General features: G+C 44.7%; 1 protein-coding gene across 3 annotated transcripts in view; it reads right to left on the bottom strand.

Annotated features, from left to right (window-relative positions):
* The window catches only part of SNPH (syntaphilin), a 42,380-nt gene extending 30,252 nt beyond the window's left edge, over window positions 1–12,128 (bottom strand). Inside the window, exons 1-2 of one of the 3 annotated variants that reach the window (XM_022592812.2) lie at window positions 12,023–12,128; window positions 11,672–11,778 (exon numbers count right to left, since the gene is read on the bottom strand). The gene's annotated coding sequence lies outside the window, so the exon portion shown is untranslated. Of the gene's footprint in view, window positions 1–11,671; window positions 11,964–12,022 lie in introns of those variants that run through there. The other 2 variants (XM_089896649.1, XM_022592811.2) reach the window with 2 other exon arrangements.
* Between the last annotated feature and the right edge of the window lie 9,565 nt (window positions 12,129–21,693).

The following is a 21,693-nucleotide window of genomic DNA, read 5'->3' on the forward strand; positions in this document are numbered from 1 at the left end:
AACAGTGAGAGGCCCGCGTACCACAAAAAAAAAAAGAAAGAAAAAAAAAAGTTGGCAAAATACTTGAACAAATAATTCACCAAAGATATATGGATGGCAAATAAGCACACAAAAAGATGCTCAACATCGTTAGTCATTAGGAAAATGCAAATTAAAGCCATAAGGAGATACCACTATACACCTATTGGAATGATTAAAATTAAACAGACTGATCATACCAAGTACTGTTGAAGACGCAGAGAAACCAGAACTGTCATACACTGCTGCTGGGAATGTAAAATGGTTCAACCACTCTGGAAACCCTTGGGCAGTGTTTTTAAAAGTTAAATATATATTTACCAAATGATCTAGCCGCTCCACTTCACTCCTAGGTATTTACCCTAGAGAACAGGAAGGTATATCCATACGAAGACTTATACACAATTGTCCACAGCAGCTTTATTTATAATAACAAAAAACTAGAAAAAAACCAAATGTCCATCAACAGATGAAGGGCAAAACAAATCATGGTTTACCCTTACATACAATGGTGTACTATGTGTACTCAGAAATAAAAAGGGATAAACTGATGTACACAACAACTTGAATCTCTAAACAATCATGCCGGGTGAAAGAAGCCAGACCCCCACCGCCTCCCAAAAAGTATATTCTGTATGATTCCATTTATACAAAATTCTAGAAAATGCAAAGTAATTGATAGTGACAGAAAGCAGGTCAGTGGTTGCCTGGACAAGGGAGGGGAGAGGGAGGCATGAGAGGAAGGAATTACAGAGGTGCAAGAGGAAACTTTGGGGGTTGATGGATGTGTTCGCTATCTTAATTGTGGTGATGGTTTCATGGGTTACATACTATGTCAAAGCTGACCAAACCGTACACTTTGAGTATGTGCAGCTTGATGTATGTTGTCTGTACATCAATAAAGCTGGAAGGAGGGGAAGGGGCAGGGGAAAGAGAAGAAGGCAGGGCAGCAGGAAGCAGGAGGAGTCTTTCTGGGAAGCCTGGGACCCGGACACAGACACACGGACGTACATGCACTGAGTATGAAACTGCCACTTGGCCTCCAGGGGAGTCCTAAGAGTCTCTCAACTCAGGATTCCATCTGTGAGAAACACCAAGGCTACTTGCCATTTGCTCATTATTCGTCCAGAGTACTTCCTGTGTGCCTGGCTTGCGCTGGGCACTGGGGATTCAGAGATAAATCAAACACAGGCCTTGCCCTGGGCAGTTCATGCTATTGGCCATGGGGAAGCCTTCCCAAAATTCAGCCTAAACATTTAGCTTCATGCCCCAAATATACCAGGCAGGTTCCCTTCACAGGAGCTATGAGAACTCTTCTTCTTGGACCCGATTTTGTTTCTAGCCTCGCCACCTCTTGGGAGAAAGCTTGTAACTCCAGCCGGATTCTGTCCTGTATCTGTGCTAAGCAGACATCCAAGCTGAACCCCAACTGATTTCTAATAACTGACTAATGAGATCTGAGTCAAAGTCTTCACAGAATTGCAGAAATTCAGGGCAGGAAAGAATCTGAAGGTTTCAAAGCCCAACATCCATCTGATTGAAGCTTCACTTCTCTGAATAACATTCCTGTTCTGCAGTCACCCAGACCCAGTTTGAAGACCTCCAGCGAGAGAGGAGCTCACTACCAACTGAAGATGTATCGGATCTTTGGAGAACTAGAGAAGTTGTAAAGTTCTTTCCTTCTAACTGTGCATGGAAGGGTACTGGCATTTATTAAGCACCTACTGTGTGCTAAACCCTGTGCTGCGGGCTTTACACATATGGGATTTCTAATCTAGTTTAATTCTCTACCCAGCTTTGCTCCTCTGAGGCTGGGATTATGATTACGATGCCCATTTTTACTACTGAGGAAACAAAAGGTCGGAGAAATCAAGTGACTTGCCCACAGTCACAAAGTAAGTCCATGTTCGAGACCAAGCATGTCCAACTGCAAAGTCCATGCTCTCTGTTCTCGACCACTCAGAGAGCAGGGCGAGGGGTCTGACGCTGTCTAGGCTTGGATCCTGGTCTCCTTCATCTGAAGGCTAACCTCTGGGATTCCTTACAATGGCGATCTCCTGCCAGTCCTAACAAACTCTGAAGCCCATCCTCTCCCAGGCACGGGCCCCACCCACTTCCTTCCAGAAGGAAGCCACAAAACAGAGAGTTGGCTCAAGGTGTCCTACAGCTCCAGGCTAGGCCCTGGGTACTGCCCAGCATGGGCTGCTCTCTGCAGGGCAGGGAATGGGAGGGCATGGAGGGTCAGGTGCTCTCCGTCCTCTGCGAGCACAGACCTTGGTCTGGTGACTAGGAGCCTGGGCTCTGGGAAGGAGCTGATGAAGAGGGACCCTTGAAAGATGGCACGTGAGCTGGGCCTTGAGACAAATGGGAACATGGGGAGATAGCAGTGGTGGTGGGAAGAAAATTTCAAGCAGAGGGAACTGGGGTGAGTAAAAGTAATTTAGGTAGAAAGGAAAGGCCCGTGGAAGGTATACTGCTGACCTGGGATAGAATGGGACCAAGGGTCCCTTAGGGACATTTCTGAAGTAACAAAATGCCTTTCTCTAGCTCTTAGGCCGGCTCACTCCAATCAGGCCCAGGGCTGGTAATCTTGCTCATAAGAGCCCAGCTAAGGGCTGAGGAGGGACGAGCGGATACTCACAGGCCTGAGAACAGAAATAGGGAGAGAAAGAGGATGAAAAAGCAAAGGGAGAAAAAGGGGTGGAGAGAAGGTGGGCTCTGGAATCAGATATTTGGTAGCTAGGCCGCATATAACAGACAAGTTGCTTAAATTCTCTGTGACTCAATTTCCTCTTCTATAATAATACCTTCCTCACAGAGCGGTAGGAGGATGCACTAAGTCACACATCCCTGCACCTGGTATGTGGTGTCCCTCTTATCATTCACCTGGACAAGGGTTGGGACCCAGCGGGCAGAGAAGCGATTGAGGCCGTGCAGAAGAGGGGCATTTGTGCGGACATCTGCTGTATGCCAGGCCCTTTCAGCAGATCATCGCTCTCCTTTCAGGCAGGAATGAACGATCCCTCTTTGGTAGATGAGAACATGGCCCTGGGGGTAAGACATCTGAGGTCTGAGGTCCCAGGCTAACAAGTAGCAGAACTGGAGATGAGCCAGGCCTGACTCTGAAGCCAGTGCTCACCCTGAGCAGCAAGCAGCTGCTAGGAGGCCCAGGTCGGCTTCAGCTCTGCCCAAATGCAAGGAAGGTGGCCTTTGTCAGACGCTGCGGGCTTCGCCTCACGGCAGAGGCCACGTTTGGCACACCTTTCTCCCAGGGAGCTCAATGTCCAAAGTCTGCCACCTCTGAAAGGGAGGGTGGGAGGAGGTGAGCGGTACAATGAAGAGAGGAGGGAGGGATGGTTGGGAGGTAAGAGGGGGATGTGGTGCCAAACCAGCCTCCTAACGAGGAAAGACCCAGGACTCACTGTCATTTCCACTGTTTAAAAAGCCCCAGAGAACAGGGGAAGACCCTTTGCTGAGAAGCACTAACCCCACAGCCCAGCTAGACTGGCGGGCTCACCTTACCCAGTTCTACTCCTCTCCCTTTTCGCAGCCCTTTAGATCCTGCTCTAGTTCCTCCTCCAGGAAGCTTTCTCAGATAGCTCCAGCCTACAGTTACCCTTTCTCCTGGGGTCGCCAGTGGTACCCACTGCTTGCATCACCTGTGACCAGTCCTATACTAGAATTCCAGATCCTCTAGATTGTAAGACTGCCAAGCACAGCCATTCCAAACCCCATTACATTGCAAGAACTCCTTCTAGAACATCCAGACCTATGTGAGCTTCCCAGAGATGAGGAGCTAGCTCTCAAAACATATTGTTTCATTGCTAGATGTTTTGTTTTTTTGTGGTTTTTTTTTGCGGTACGCGGGCCTCTCACTGCTGTGGCCTCTCCCGTTGCGGAGCACAGGCTCCTGACGCGCAGGCTCAGCGGCCATGGCTCACGGGCCCAGCCGCTCCGCGGCATGTGGGATCTTCCCGGATCGGGGCACGAACCCGTGTCCCCTGCATTGGCAGGTGGACTCTCAACCACTGCGCCACCAGGGAAGCCCTGCTAGATGGTTTTTCAATTTAGAATGTTCTTCCTAGAACTGAGCCAAAATTTTCCTCCCTGGCTGGCACTTGTAAGTGCTGGTCTGGGGTCTGCCCCTCAGGGCATATGGAAGCCTGGGCTCTTTCCTGTGACTGAACTTTGAGTATCTGGAGACAACTATCTTTACCCTCAACGGCTACTACTCTGTCCCAGCAGTGTGGGAAGTCATGTCCGTCCAGTATGCCTAGATTGGGGTCCCAACCCTACCACTTCCTGGTTATATAACTCTGGCCAGTTCCTTCTTTCCACTAGTCCCAGCTTCCTCAATTATAAAAACTCCTAACCTCACCAGGTGGCACTGCCTCCCCTGTCGAATGTGGTAGTTTTATTGTTCTGTTCATTAACCACTTCTTTAGAGGCAATATGGCTTAGAAGAAAGAACATAGCTTCGATGCCAAACTGACCAGCATTTAAGTGTAGGCTCTGCTACACAGCAGCTGTGTAACTCTGAACAAACTACTTCCTCTCTCTGAGCCTCAGTGTCCTCATCTATAAAATGAGGATAACATATGCTAAGTGGGCCTGACCTGTTTTGCTTCTTGTATTCTCTGACCCATCTGTGACTTGGCCTTTCTTCTGGATCTGCCCAATTTTCCAAGGTAACTATAACGCAGCTACCCTTTTATTGAGCACCAGTGTGTGGCGCTCAATCCTCAGACGAGGATTCCATTCAATCCCAGTACCCACTCTTTAAAGCAGGTACTATATGGCTAGTATCTTTTACTCAGAAGGCACACAGTTGAACAGCAGCTGTTATTAATATTTCTATGAGCCAGGCTCCATGTACCATCCATATATATTTATCAGCCTAAAAAGCTCCCTAAGGGGAGGGACCACATCTTGGGGCCTGCTTACAGAGCAGACACTCTGTACACACTGGCTGAATGAATGGATGGAAATACTTCTTTGCATTCTCCCACAGCGGCCCGGATAAAGCCTGACCACAGTAGGTGCTTGATGAATATTTGATTAACTAGAGCCACAAAAATGTAAACTGTCCTCAGTGGCTTTAGACTGAATCCCAGAATGTCCTGAAAGCATGTCAGCGGGACCCCTCCTGCTAATTAGGAACTCCTCTGAGGTCCTTCTCTGAGAAGGCTCCAGGCTTCCTCCACACTCAGATCCCAGCTTTTCCTCAGTGGTGGCTGTGTGGCAGAGCTCTCTACAGAGAGACCACTTGCTGTCCAGACCTCATCACAACCCAGGCAGAGGTGGCAGAACCAGCAGGGCTTCCAGAGAACAGGAAGCACCTCTCCCGCTGAGGAGCTGCCAGAGCCTCTCCTCACACCTGCCTCTCGGGTGTGGCTTCTGTGCCGGCTTCACGTGCCATCAGCCAAGTTCCCTCTTCTGAGGCTGCCCACCAGGCTTCCAGAGACCCTGTGGTAGGGAGGCCGACTAGTGTGACAGCTTCAAGGGGGCTCAGAGGTGCCTGGAGGCCTCAGTCTCTACAGGCTCCATTCTGACAGTGCTGCCAGAAGGGAAGGGGCACTAATTAGGCCTTTGAAGCTGGGGGCCCAGAAGCAGAAGATCACAAGTGGCCAAAGTCATATGTTCCCTTGCCTTGCAGATAGGGCATCCCTGGCCCAGGCCTGCACTTCCAGCCTCGTTTCCCTTCTCCGCCCTCATCCTCAGGTGACAACTAGGAGCACTACGCACCTGGCATCTAACACTGTACATCAGGGGACACAGACTGATAGCCTGACACAGACACACATTAATGGGTGCGTTTTAAAGTGTTTCCTAGTTGGCCACATTAAAAAAATCAAGAGATGTCACAAACATCCAGATTTCTTACAAGTGAGAAGATCTGATAACACGAGGCCCAAGTTCTTGCGTGGCAGCGGTGGCGAGAGCAGGCTAGCAGCCACCTCTTTCAAGCAACACTCTCTAATTTGCTATCACCCCCAAAGAGCCCAACATAGACAACAGGGTTTGAGGTCCCTTGCTTTCCATGTTTTATCATGGCATGCGGACCTCCTAATGATCTTATGAGGTAGATAGCATCATGTCCCCATTTCACAGATGAGGAAGCAGAGGCTCTGAGAGAAAAAGTAACTTGGCCAGGATTCGAACCCTAGCAGCCTGACTTCAGAGCCAAACACAAGGACACTGGTCTGCAGCAAAAGTATGGACAATGCAGTGAGTTGTTTTCTTTTTTCTTTTTTTTTGCGGTACGCGGGCCTCTCACTGTTGTGGCCTCTCCCGTTGCGGAGCACAGGCTCTGGACGCGCAGGCTCAGCAGCCATGGCTCACGGGCCCAGCCGCTCCGCGGCATGAGGGATCTTCCCGGACTGGGGCACGAACCCGTGTCTCCTGCATCGGCAGGCGGACTCTCAACCACTGCGCCACCAGGGAAGCCCCTGCAGTGAGTTTTTCATACAGCAAAATGCATTCAGTTTGAAGGAATACTTTTTTCTGATTTTATATAGCCTTCTTACTTTGGGGCTAAAGGTATTAAGATGTTCTTTCTCTCACTATATGATAGCAATAGCAAACAGAACTAGTGTCATGTGTCTGCCTGGCAGAATAAAAAGTTGGCCAACCTAGGATACATTCCCAAATGTACTGATCTTTGAAGTCTAAGTCTGAGGACCATTGCTCTGCTATACAGCCTTCTTGTCACAGAATGACAGCATGTTTCTGCTACTCCTCCTGGTTCAATAAAACCCCACCTCTATCTACATCTCATCTTATCTTTGAAGAGGTGGCTTTTGAACTGAGCTTTTCCCAAGCCCTCTCCCTCCAGCAAACTCACAGAGCATTTGTTCATTCCTCTTGTTATATTTATCTCATTCTTCCTCAAGTTACAGTTATCTGTATCCTATCCACTCTTGTACCCCCTAAAGTGGTTCTGGAACAGAGGGAAGAGATACTGAATTATTAGCCAGTCAGCACATGAAGAGCCCTTAGAGATCACCACCTCTGACTATCATTTTGCAGGTGTGGAAAAGCAAAGAGTCTCACCCCAGGCCACCCAGGGAGTCCTGGCAGAGCTAAAGTGAGTCTCCCGGCCCCTCGGTGCTGGCTCTTTCCACTGCACCAGGCTGCTTCCCAGCTGCTCCCTTTTGGTTGGCTCAGCACCTCAATTCAGAGGTGCTAGCATGTGACAAACACTTCATAAATACCTCCCCACTAAGCAGTAAAAAGCAGCCTGGGAACACAGGCCTCATCCTCTATAAGGGCCCTCAGCTCAAGCTTCACAGCACCTGCATCAAACCTCCCACTCAGTGCAAGCTGCCCATCAAATGAAGAAACAGCCCCTTAGGTCCCTGGTGACCCATATGGCTCAGAAATGCAATTCCATTAGGCCAGAGTTCTGATCCCAGCCTTGCTGAGTAATCTCGGGTAAATGCCTTCATCTCTCCAGGGGTCAGGTGCTCCAGACAGGTGAAAGAATGACATGAGGAAGAAGTTCCCAAGCCTATTGGATTGTTATAGGCACTAGACAGGCTTTCCAAGAGGAGCCTCAGAGTCCTGCCTCTAGGGGCCTCTGATGACAGGGAAGGTTCAGGCCCACCTGAGACAAATGGATGGTTCCTTTGGAACTGTGCCACAGAAGTGAGTCTGGATGGCCCCTCAGACTCTGTGGCCACTTTTTGGGTTGCTGGGGTCAAGAGCCAAGAACTGTTTGAAAATGTCCTAAGTTGGGTAGAACATTTATTATTATTATTATTACACACAAATTCAACACAGAAAATGGCATCACCCTCACCTTCCTGACCCACTGAGTAGGAAAGGCCATCCCCCCTCCCTGTCCCATTACACCCACATCAGTATTATCACAGCTCCTAGATGGTTCATCATACCTACACATTTAGATATTTGTCTCCCTCTGTTAGCCGTGAGCTTCTTGAAACTAGGGACCGCCTCTTACTCCTTCCTTTACCCTGTGCACTTGGTCTAGGGCCTGATAAATAAATAATAAACAAAGGCTGATATATGTTTAGCTAGACAAGGAATCCCCTCCACTCCTGTCCTGGGATAAGGCAGCATTTAGGCCCCTTAGAGCCATAGACACATCCAGCCCATTTGTGACATGCAGAAGGAAACTGGCCGATCCAAAATCACTCCGTCAGTGAGAGGGCTCGGACAAAAAGCAGCCTTTCCAACTCTCAGGACAGTGCATTTCCAGCTAAACTGTCTCGAGTTCTACTACACATTAGCTGTGTAACTCTGGGCGAGATCCTTTGCCTCACTGCCCTGGCTTCCTCACTTGTAAAATGGGTAAAATTGTAGTGCCTACCTTATAGGATTGTCTGAGGAGTAAGTGAACCTGTGTAAAACAGAGCACAGGACATAGGAGGAGCTCAAAAAGTGTGCCTGTCATGACTGTCATTCACTCCTGGCTGTTCTCCTTGGTAAAGGGGCACCCACCACCCATCAGCAAAGCAGAGCTCACAGCGCAAGGAAGACTTTCCAGCACTGACTTACACAGTCTTCAACCCAGCGAGTCCCCTGCAACAATCCCTTTGGGGAAATGCCTGACCTTTTGTCACGAATCCTTCACAGCTTTCCCTCCTCCAAAGCCTTATGCACGTGTGCAAGTGTACACACAATTCACAGTGATGACAAGGAGAGGTTGTGAAACCTTTGCAAGAGCTCACCCTTTCAAGTCAGATAGACCGGGTGTCAGATAACAAGTCTGCCACTTAGAGCTGTGCAGTCTTAGGCAAGTCACTCTCTCTAAGCCTCAGTCTCCTCATCTTTCAAAGTGGTATAATCTGGGCTTCCCTGGTGGCGCAGTGGTTGAGAGTCCGCCTGCCGAAGCAGGGGACACGGGTTCGTGCCCCGGTCCGGGAGAATCCCACATGCCGCGGAGCGGCTGGGCCCGTGAGCCATGGCCGCTGAGCCTGCGCGTCCGGAGCCTGTGCTCCGCAACGGGAGAGGCCACAACAGTGAGAGACCCACGTACCGCAAAAACAAAAACAAAACAAAACAAAGTGGTATAATCTGTTATCAGGATTACCTAAAATATGTAATGGTCTGCTATTCCATAAATGATACTGAAAGTAATAATAGTTGTCTCATTTTTATTTAACAAAATCCACTTGACAAAATGTCAGAACCAGAAGGGGCCTTAGGGATCATGTGGTCCAGTCTTCTCGTTTTATAGCTGGAGACCCAGAGGTCTTGAGTGGAGGCGTGATTGGCCCAAGGTCACACATTGAGGTGGTGGTGGAACAAGACCTGGGACCTGGGTCTCCTGATTTTTTGCTACATGTCCATTTTGGCCCGTTTGATTCTCCTTATCTGCCCCCTCCCCGAAACACAGGAAGTGGATGGAATCACTCTTTTCCCATCCTCTTCCCTTCATGCTTATCTTTCACCAGCCAGAACCATCTGTTTGTCAACATAATCACACCCCCCAGGCACATCTAGTCCCTTCAAGCCTGACTTGAGGAGAAGGTAAAACAACTGTTGGCCCCTGGCAGTAGCAATAACAGTAAGAGCAACAAATAACGATAGTCAACAACTGGCACAGTACCCTATACTTTAAAACACTTTTCCCTACACTGTCAACACATTCTCACAGTTTCTCCCTAACCTGGTTGGCTTAGGAACATAATTTCCTCCAACTTATTTGATTCAACACTTCCTGAGGACCCACTTTATGCCTAGCCATGGGCTAGAGATTGGAGACACAGAGAGGAATAAGTCCATGCCTCTGCCGGAAGGAGCTCACAATCTAATGGGGATTGAGGGCAGGTGGGCACATAACAACTTCTTTTGGTCCAAATGGTGCAGCAGTAAAATGCCCTGCCCCACCCTATGGGGAGGCTTCTTTATCATGCTGTCAAGCGGCAGAATGTATCTTTGAAATAAACTGGAGCAAGAAAAGATGAATGAAAGGCTGAACAGGACAGCAGGAGGGAAGGTAGAGAATAGAAAATACAGACACCAAAAACTTGACCTCCTTGTCTCATGGAGATTCTAATGAGAGATTCCTGGGAGGGCAAGGGAGCAGCAGTGGGATCCATGTGAAATCAGAAAGCCACGGTCCCTGACTCCCTGACAGCACACAAGATTCTGATGCTTCTGTCCCTTTAGGGATTCTGCCCTCGGATGCCAAGATTTTCCAAACCCAGTGCTGGGCTATATATGCCTCCTTGGGACCATCGTTGCTGGAATGACGTCAGTGCCCTTGCAGTGGAAATGTTTGTACCTCCTGATTGCTTCCTAGGCCCCTCAGCCTGGCAGCCCAACACACTCCCGCATTCATTATCCCCTGGCAGGGAACCATCCGCAGGGATGTAAAAGAGACCGGTGGGGTGGGGGAGGTGGGAGAGAACCGGACAAAGAGCAGCCACCCCTCCTCTCTCCTCCAGTCTATCTCCCAACTCCTGTGTCCCTGAGAACCTACTATGTGCCAGGCACAGGCACTATTTTAAGTGCTTTCATATATGTCTCATTCAATCCTTATATCAACCCTCTGAGATACATACCCTTCTTCCCAGATTTACAGATGAGGAAACTGAAGCTTGGGGAAGGGAGGTAACTTGACAAAGGTCATCCCAGTGATGGCACAGAGATGACAATATAGGACTGTCTGATACCTCCGGTTCCACGAGGCCCACACAGTCAATGTTTCACTTGAGAAGTCTCGAGTTGAAAAAGATCAACTGAGGAAACCCCAATGATTTCATAGACCCAAGTTTAAATTCTGGGTTGCTTTAATAGGGATGTCCCCCTGACATGTAAGAGCTGCTTGAATGGCATATTAAAACTGTACAGACCATCTAATCCAACTCCTGAATTTAACAGATTAACAGACAGACACCCACGCCTACAGAATTTTAAGATGGCTACTTGCAAGCAAGCTAAAGGACTAGAACCCCAATCTCTGGCACTTTCCCTACCCGACCATGCCTGCAGAGATCACCTTTTTCTGGGAAGCAACTCCAGCCCATCCCACCTCCAGATGGGCAGAGAAGGCAGAGGAAACAGGCAGTGTGTTGCCAGGCCTCTCCTCAATCTGCTGGGTTGAGTAAGGGTATATGGGTGCTTCCCAGGCTAGGAGGTGTTCCCAACAGCCCAGCTCCCTGCCGAGGAGCAGAAGAAACCATCACAGCCTGTGGAGAATCCATGGAGACTGAGGCTTAGATCTCCTACTCTAGGGGTCATGGACATTTTTTTCTTCTCAGGGGAGAATATGGGAAGGAAGCAGTCATTGGCACTTGACCTTGGGCTGGGTGTGGGGTTCCCTGCTTCCCCCTCCCCCAGGTACTCTTGCTCCTCCTCCAAGAAAGAGAGAGGCTTAAATGTTTGTCAAATGCCGTAAGAGGAAAACAAATAGGAATGGGGTGATTCCTAAAATCCTCCAAATAGCCCACTTTGGGCATCTTCTCTGCTGCCACCAGCATCCTCTAATTAGTGAATTTCTAGGTGGTGGTGGTGGGGCGCTTCGAGGGATGTAGGGGAATGAAGGGATGGTAAGAATGAGTCACAGTTAACCCCTCCTCGGCTGGTGCCCTCTGAGGGATTCTACCGCAGAGAGCAGCCCCCGCCCGCCGGCCGCCGCGGTGCAGCGCAGGCCCCCATCCCTGCTCCGCCGAGGCCTCCTCACCTGAGTCCACTCGCCCTCCGCAGTCCCGCCGGCTCTCACCACTCCGGCCCGGCTTGGCGCAGCGCCTCTGCAGTCGCTGCTGCAGCTGCCTGGCCCAGATCAGCAACCTGCGGCGGTGGGGAAAACAGACAGACAGGGGCGGGTGAGCGCGGGCGGGGACAGCGGGCAGCCGAGTCCCCGACCGCTGACAGCTGGGCCGCCGCGGCCAGAAAGCCTGGAGGGCCGGCTGCCCGCCGGGCGCTCCGGCCGCTCCCCTGCGGGGCCCGCGCCTCCCCTCCCCCCACCCCGCACTTGGCACTCTGGGCTGCGGCGGCACAGCTGGGCGGTGGGCCCGGAGGTTCCTGTCATCACCTGCGGAGGCTTCCATAGCTTCGGCTGCCCTGCCCAGGCCGCCGAACTGCTCTCTGGAGTCCCTACTGGAGGCTGCTAGCTGCGTGCTCGCTGGGGCTGGGGCTGCCGGGAGGGAGGGAGGGAGGGGGGTGGGGAGGGTGAGGTGGATGGAGGGGACCAGCCAGTCGGCGGCTTGCCGGCAGCTGCGTAAGCGGCCCGCTTCACTTTCCTTCTTAAAGAGATAGTTAGTGTCTTGCTCCAGAGGGCGCGGAAGACGCCAGCATGCGTGGAGTTAGGGGCCTCTCGTACCTCCACACCGGCCTGTACTTATAACTGGGCGGCGGGGCCTGGCGGAGAGCACGTTGGCCCACTGACAGGTCGTGTGACCCTGGGCAAGCCCCTTCACCACCATGGGCCTCAGCTTTCTCATCTGTAACATCGGATGATGGTAATAGTCTTACTCCCTGTCACACGGTTGGCTTAAATAGTAATTTGATCCGAATTCCTCTGAGAACATTTTTCGCTCCTCAAATCAAGTACCTCTGAGTATTTAATGCAAACAGCACTCAGACTACTTAGAAAAATGATAGCAAGAATCTTAAACAAGATGGTGAATCATTGGAAACATATGCAGTCACAACCTAAAGTAAGTGTTTATTATACACCTTTCCCCTCTGTGTCTGTCTTCCACCCACTATCACAGGGGAAGAAGAGGAAAAACAAGTGGGAAAAGTAAAGAAAACTGGACTCTCTGCCTAGCGTTTCCACTTCTAGCCCTGCAACTTTAGATAAGTTAACTCACTCTCTGGGCCTGGTTTCTTATCTGCTCCATGTGTGGGAAGTGGGGCTCAATGGGAAGGGTCTCCCTCCTTCTGAACCAGCCCTAACTACCTGATTTGTCATTCCTCTGCTCAAACCATCTGTCACTTCTTCCAGATCTCTGCTCAAATGTCACTGTCCCAGGGAGGCCTTCCTTGACCACCCAAAATAAAATAGTGATTCCCTCCTCCCTCACTTCCTCTGCCCCAGTTTTGCTGTATTTCACCACCAGATTGTATTTTTACTATTTGTAGTCTTTCATTATTACCCCCACTAGAATGTACACTCCATGAAGGAAGGGACTTTGTTCTGTCTCCTGCCATATCCCCAGTGCTTACAATGGTGCCTAACACATATCATGTGCTCAATAAATATTGACTAAGTGAATGAGAGAGCAAGCATGCATTATGCCAGGCCCTAGTCTTCTATAAGAACACAAGGCCAGATGCTATCCTCGTCTCTTAAGACTTTTATGTCCTAAAGTCTCAGTCTACTTTTGGCAAGGCTGTACCTGGTACCCTCCACCCTAAACTGAATTTTCCAAGAGAAGTATTTGTAAAGTGACTTCACCAACTTCATATCATGACTCTGCAATACTGGCCTGGTGAGAAATAGTTAATATTTACAATGTACATGAAAAAAATAATTATTTTAAATTAACTGTTACTTTTCAAAGTTAAATCTTTTGTGTAGCTCTGATTTGTGGTAAATCCATCACTCTATAACAATACATATAATTTTGCAACAAATGCCTATAAGTTTTTTTTGCATATTGGTAATATTTTTCCCTCATTCAATTAAGCTGAATTCTCCTATCAGATGGCCATGATTATATTATGCTTTGTGGAAAAACATAACAGCAATCGTGGCAGAAATAGGAAATTGTAGTTGAAAAAGCCATGTGAAATAAGGCCTTCTGTCTAAAAACAAACAAACAAAAAGCTAATGCTAAATTAGCAAGTTAATTGATGAAATGTTTTATCTGCCCTAAGGCCCACCTAAATTATATAAGTGACTTATTTACACTTAAAGCAAAACCAAAGGAAGCCATGTAATTGTTGTTTGTTTATCAGGAGATAATTCCTGAGATCCTTATTTAAAAAATATGTTTTGTTTGTCCTCAGGTTTTTTCCCTTGGTACTTAGAAGACTACATTTCCCAGAAATATCCACAAGGAACTTCACCCCACAAAAAGAGAGAGGACCTCTAACCACATTACTCCCATCTGGGATGGTGTTAAGAATCTCTCCTCAGTAACATAAAGCGTGTGATTGAGAAGAAGAGAACCAATGTTTAGTTGCAACATAAATTATCATAAGTGAGGATTTTAAGCATAAAACAAATTATTCTAAAGAAATTAGTAGTTTTTGTTTTGTACACATTGGGAAATACTTAAATTTGTTTAGTTTCAAAAGCAATTTTGGTTCCAATTCTGGGTAAGCACATTCCTCCCACTGAATGTCACAATAAACCTGAACAAAATGTATGTAGCAGCTACTTGAGGACTCCGAAAATACTAGCAGGAAATTGGGGAAGAAGGATAGAATCTGACATACCACTGACTAGTGAATTTACCAGTTTTTCTTCCTCTGGTATCCCCCAGCCTGGTCTGAAGGAAGCCCAAAACCTGGACTTGGGGAATCAACACAGAGAGAGTGCCCATGAATCTCCCTAGTTCTGACTTTAGGGTTAGGAAAGGAGACCCCTAATGCTCAGGGTGAGAGGGGGAAATAATTTTTCTTTTATTTTTTAATCTTTTCTCCATTATCTCATGCCCAAGCTCCCAGGGAATCCTGCAGTGGTGGCTGTGACATCAGGGACCCACAGATCCCTAAAACTCTGAGGGAGGAAAAACTTCTCCAATCAAGTATCTGTAGTCCTAAGAGAGTGTGAGCCTCTGCTGGTTTTTTGTTTTTATTTTTATTTATTTATTTTCTTTTGTCTCTTTCCGTCCTCCCACCATTTGGCTTCAGATGCAGGTGCAATTGTGGGGAGAAGGCAGCAAAACAGAGCAGAGTAAACAAAGCTACAAGCTCCAGCTTTCTGGTGAACCCCAAAGAGGATAAACCAAATAATGATAATAATAGAAAAATAATGATCCCAGTTACTACTGAAGACTAAATAAAGAAAAAATCTTGCAAGCAATCAGAGAAAAATGATGTGTTAATTACATAGGAATAAAGATTTGAATAACTGTGAATTTCTCAACTGAAACCATGAAGGGCAGGAGAAAAATGGAACAAGAATTTTAAATTGCTGACAGAAAACAGCAGTCAACCAGGATTCTATACCCAGCAAAAATATCCATCAGGAATAAAAGTAAAATAAAGACATTTCTCAGATAAAGGTAAGTTAAGAAAATTTGTTGTCAGCAGACCTGCTCTGAAAGAACTGTTAAAGGAAATTCTTTAGACAGAAGGGAAATTATATTAGAAGGAAACTTAGAACATCAGGGAGGAAAGAAGGACAATAAAAATGGTAAATATTTGGGTAAATTTAATAGACTGTCCTCCTCTTGAATTCTTTAAAATATGTTTGACAGTTGAAAGCAAAAATCATAACACTGTCTGATGGGGTTTCAATGTAGGTAGATGTAATACATGACAATTTTGATTACATATAAAGCAGGAAGTATAAAGGAACTTATATGGTACAAGGTTTCTACACTCCACTTGAAATGGTAAAATACTGATTCTAAGTAGACTGTGAAAAGTTAAGTATTTATTTTGTAATCCTTAAAGAAACCATTTAAGAATATCTATAACAAAAGATATAGTAAAAAACAACAGATAAATTAAAATGGAATTCTAAAAAAAAAAGTTCAAATATTCCAAAAGAGGGCAAGAAAGGAGGAAACAGAGGAATGAAAAATAGAGGAAACAAACAGTAAACAAATAATAAAATGGTAGATCTAAATCCAAACATGTCAATATTTACATTAAATGTATAAACATCAATTAAACAGAGATTTTCAGGATGGATAAAAAAATGACTTAATTAGACGCTTTCTACAAGAAACTCACTTTAAATATAATGATATAGGTAAGCTAAAAATAAAAGATGGGGAAAGATATACCATAATACGAATTAAAGGAGAGCTGGAATGGCTTAATATGAGAAAAAGTAGACTTCAAAGCAAAGAAAATTACCAGAGATAAAGAGAATCATTATATAAAAATAAAAGGGTCATTTCACAAGGAAGACATAATAATTGTAAATAATTGTAGAAGAGCTTCAAAATACATGAAGCAAAACTTGTCATAACCGAGAGAATAAATAGATTCATAATTATAGTTGCAGACATGAACACTCCTTTCTCTGTAATCAGTAGAACTAGTAGACAGCAAATAAGCCAGGATATAGAAGAACTGAATAGCACTAACAACCAACTAGGTTCAATTGACATTTCACCTAACAACTGCAGAATATATTCAAGTGTCATCCATCAAGACAGACCCTACACTAGGTCATAAAACAAACCTTAATAAATTTAAAAGAATCATAATCATTTAAAGTATGTTCTCTGACCATAATGAATTAGACTAGAAATAATTGCAGAAAGGTAACAGGAAACTCTCCCTTGAAAATTAAACAACATACTTCTAAATAATCCACAGGTCAAAGTGGAAGTCTCAAGGGAAATTAGAAAATATTTTGAACTGAACAAAAATGAAAATACAACATGTCAAAATTTGTGCAATGCAGCTAAAGCAGTGCTTGGAGGGAAATATATAGCATTAACTGTTTAAAGAAGGTCTCAAATCAATTAAGCTTCCACCTTAATAAAACTAAAAAATAAGAGCAAAATAAACTCAAAGCAAGCTGCAGGAAGGAAACAATAAATATCACACCAGAAATCAATGAAACTGAAAAAGAAAAGCAAAGGAGAAAATCAGTGAAACCAAAAGCTGGTTCTTTGAAAAGACCAATAAAATTGATAAGCCTCTAATGTGATTTAAAAGAAAAAAAGAGAGAAGATACAAATTAACAATACATGAAATGAAAGATGGGTTATTACTATGGACCCTGCAGACATTAAAAGGATAATTAGGGAACACTCTAAACAACTCTACACACATAATCACCAATTTAGATGAGATGGAACAATTCCTTGAAAACCACAAACTACTAAAACTCACCCAAAATGAAATAGATAACTGCATAGCCTTACAACTATTTTAAAAATTGAATTCATAGTTTAAAACATTCCAAAATATAAAACTCCAGATCCAGATGGTTTCATGGGTGACTTCTACCAAACACTTAAAGAAGAAATAGTACCAGATCTACACAGTCTTTTCACAGAAAAATAAAATAGGAGGAAACACTTTCCAAGTTATTTTTATGAGGTCAGTACTTCCCTGATACCAAGATCAGAAAAAGGCAGTACAAGAAAAAACAAACACAGACCAATATCCCTCATGAACACAGATGCAAAAATCCTAAACAAAATACTAGCAAATCTATGTGAAAAGATGATCAACATCATTAGTTATTAGGAAAATGCAAATCAACACCATGAGATATTACTTTATACTCACTAGGATAGCTATAATCAAAAAAGGGGCAATAGCAAGTGTTGGCAAAGATATAGAGAAATTGGAACTCTCATATATTGTTGGTGGAAAGTTAAAATGGCACAGGTACTTTGGAAAACAGCTTGACAATTCCTTAAAAAGTTAAACATAGAATTATCATATGACCCAGCAATTCCACCCCTACATATACATCCAGGAAAGATGAAAACATGTATACACAAAAAATTATAAACTGTTGTTCACAGCAACATTATTCATTATAGTCAAAAAATGGAAACGACTCATATGTCCAGCAACAGATGAATGGATAAACAAAATGCATATCCATATAATGGAATATTAATTTGACCATTAAAAGGAATGAGGTACAGATATATTCTATAACATAAATGAACATTATGCTAAGTGAAAAAAAGCCAGAAACAAAAAGCCATATATTATACGAGTGACAGAAAGTGGATTACTTGTTGCCAGGAGCTGTGGGGAAGGAGGGAGTGAAGAGTCATTGCTTATGAGTATGGGGTTGCTATATGAATGATTAAAATGTTCTAAAATGAGATAATGGTATTGGTTGCATAATACTGTGAATATATGAAAAACCATGAATTTAACACTTTATAAAAGGTTTTTTTTAACACTTTAAAACTTTTATCATATGTGAATTATATCTCAGTAAAGCTGTTAAACTATATTAGCAAATTGAATCCAATGATACATAAAAGAAATAATATACCATGACCAAGTAGAGTTTATCCTGGATATGTAAAGCTGGTTAAAAATTCAAAACTTGGTTGGTGGGCTTCCCTGGTGGTGCAGTGGTTAAGAATCTGCCTGCCAATGCAGGGGACACGGGTTTGAGCCCTGGACAAGGAAGATCCCACATGCCGCAGAGCAAAAAAGCCCACACACCACAACTACTGAGCCTGCGCTCTAGGGCCCAAGGGCCACAACTACTGAGCCTGCATACCACAACTACTGAAGCCCCCGCACCTAGAGCCTGTGCTCTGCAACACGAGAAGCCAGGACAATGAGAAGTCTGTGCACTGCAACGAAGAGTAGCCCCCACTTGCCACAACTAGAGAAAGCCCACGCACAGCAACGAAGACCCAACACAGCCAAAAAAACTTGGTTGGTGTAATATTTAATAGTCTAGAGAAAAACCTCAGTATCTAATCAATTCAGGAAAAGCATTTAACAAGTTTCAACATACACTCATTAAAATATATATATAAAACCGGACTCCCTCTTGCGAGAGCACCAGAATCACAACTAACTGCTGAACAATCATTGATAGGAATACACTGGAACTCACCAACAAAGATGCCCCACATCCAAAGACAAAGAAGGAGCCACAATGAGACGGTAGGAGGGGTGCAATCACAATACAATCAATTCCCATAACTGCTGGGTGGGTGACTTGCAAACTGGAGAACACGTATACCACAGAAGTCCACCCACTGGAGTGAAGGTTCTGAGCCCCACGTCAGGCTTCCCAACCTGGGGGTCCAACAACGGGAGGACGAATTCCTAGAGGATCAGACTTTGAAGCCTAGCAGGATTTGCTTGCAGGACTTCAACAGGACTGGAGGAAACAGAGACTCCACTCTTGGAGGACACACACAAAGTAGTGTGCGTATTGGGACCAAGGGGAAGGAGCAGTAATCCCATAGGAGGCCGAACCAGACCTACCTACTAGTGTTGGAGGGTCTCCTGCAGAGGCAGGGGGTGGCTGTGGCTCACCGTGGGGACAAGGACACTGGCAGCAGAACTTCTGGGAAGTACTCCTTGGCGTGAGCCCTCCCAGAGTCCGCCATTAGCCCCACCAAAGAGCCCAGGTAGGCTTCAGTGTTGGGTCGCCTCAGGCCAAACAACCAACAGGGAGGGAACCCAGCCCCACCCACCAGCAGACAAGCAGATTAAAGTTTTGAGCACTGCCCATCAGAGCAACAACCAGCTTGACCCACAACCAGTCCATCCTATAAGGAAACTTGCACAAGCCTCTTAGATAGCCTCATCCACCAGAGGGCAGACAGGAGAAGCAAGAAGAGCTACAATCCTGCAGCGTGTGGAACAAAAAACACATTCACAGAAAACTACACAAGATGAAAAGGCAGAGGGCTATGTACCAGATGAAGGAACAAAATAAAACCCCAGAAAAACAACTAAATGGAGTGGAGACAGGCAACCTTCCAGAAAAATAATGATAGTGAAGATGATCCAGGACCTTGGAAAAAGAATGGAGGCAAAGATCGGGAAGATGCAAGAAATGTTTAACAAAAGCCTAGAAGAATTAAGGAACAAACACCTAGTAGAATTAAAGAACAGACAGAGATGAACAATAAAATAACTGAAATGAAAAACAGACTAGAAGGAAGCAACAGCAGAATAACTGAGGCAGAAGAATGGATAAGTGACCTGGAAGAGAGAAAGGTGGAATTCACTGTCGTGGAACACAATAAAGAAAAAAGAATGAAAAGAAATGAAGACAGCCTAAGGGACCTCTGGGACAACATTAGACGCAACAACATTTGCTTTATAGGGGTCCCAGAAGGAGAAGAGAGAGAGAGAAAGTACCTGAGAAAATATTTGAAGAGATTGTATTCGAAAATTTCCCTAATGTGGGAAAGGAAATAGCCACCCAAGTCCAGGAAGCTCAGAGAATCCCAGGCAGGATAAACTCAAGGAGAAACATGCCAAGACATATAGTAATCAAATTAGCAAAAATTAAAGACAAAGAAAACTTATTGAAAGCAGCAAGGGAAAAATGACAAATAACGTACAAGGGAACTCCCATAAGGTTAACAGCTGATTTCTCAGCAGAAACTCTACAAGGCAGAAGGGATTGGCATGATATATTTAAAGTGATGAAAGGGAAGAACCTACAACCAAAATTACTCTACCCGGCAAGGATCTCATTCAGATTCAAGGGAGAAATCAAAAGCTTTACAGACAAGCAAAAGCTAAGAGAATTCAGCACCACCAAACCAGCTGTACAAAAAAATGCTAAAGGAACTTCACTAAGTGGGAAACACAAGAGAAGAAAAGGACCTACAAAAACAAACCCCTAACAATTAAGAAAATTGTAATAGGAACATACATATCGATAATTACCTTAAACGAGAATAGATTAAATGCTCCAAACAAAAGACACAGGCTCCCTGACTGGATACAAAAACAAGACCCATATATATACTATCTACAAGAGACCCACTTCAGACCTAGGGACACAAACACACTGAAAGTGAGGAGATGGAAAAAGATATTCCGTGAAAATGGAAATCAAAAGAAAGCTGGAGTAGCAATACCCATACCAGATAAAATAGACTTTAAAATAAAGAATGTTCCAAGAGACAAGGAAGGACACTACATATTGATCAAGGGATCAATCCAAGAGAAGATATAACAATTATAAATATATATGCACCCAACATAAGAGCACCTCAATACATAAGGCAACTGCTAACAGCTATAAAAGAGTAAATCAACAGTAACACAATAATAGTGGGGGACTTTAACACCACACTTACATCAATGGACAGATCATCCAAACAGAAAATAAATAAGGAAACACAAGCTTTAAATGACACAATAGACCAGATAGATTTAATTGATATTTATAGGACATTCCATCCCAAACCAGCAGATTACACTTTCTTCTCAAGTGCACACGGAACATTCTCCAGATTAGATCACGTCTTGGGTCACAAGTCAAGCCTCAGTAAATTTTAAAAAATTGAAATCATATCAAGCATCATTTCTGACCATAGCACTATGAGATTAGAAATCAATTACAGGGAAAAAAACGTAAAAACTGCACAAACACATGGAGGCTAAACACTACGTTACTAAATAACCAAGAGATCACTGAAGAAGTGAAAGAGGAAATCAAAAAATACCTAGAGACAAATTACAAGAAAAACACAATGATCCAAAATCTATGGGATGCAGTAAAAGCAGTTTTAAGAGGGAAGTTTATAGCAATACAAGCCTACCTGAAGAAACAAGAAACATCTCAAATAAACAAACTAACCTTACATCTAAAGGAACAAGAGAATGAAGAACAAACAAAACCCAAAATTAGTAGGAGGAAGAAGTCATAAAGATCATAGCAGAAATAAATGAAATAGAAACAAAGAAAACAGTAGCAAAGATCAATAAAACTAAAAGCTGGCTCTTTGAGAAGATAAACAAAATTGATCAACCATTAGCCAGACTCATCAAGAAAAAGAGGGAGAGGACTCATATCAATAAAATTAGAAATGAAAAAGGAGAAGTTACAACAGACACCACAGAAATACAAAACATTCTAAGAGACTACTGCAAGCAACTCTATGC

Source organism: Delphinapterus leucas, chromosome 15 (assembly GCF_059928025.1).
Source record: "Delphinapterus leucas isolate spDelLeu-1000000601 "Yukka" chromosome 15, BTC_Dleu_Yukka2, whole genome shotgun sequence".
NCBI classification, from domain to species: domain Eukaryota; kingdom Metazoa; phylum Chordata; class Mammalia; order Artiodactyla; family Monodontidae; genus Delphinapterus; species Delphinapterus leucas.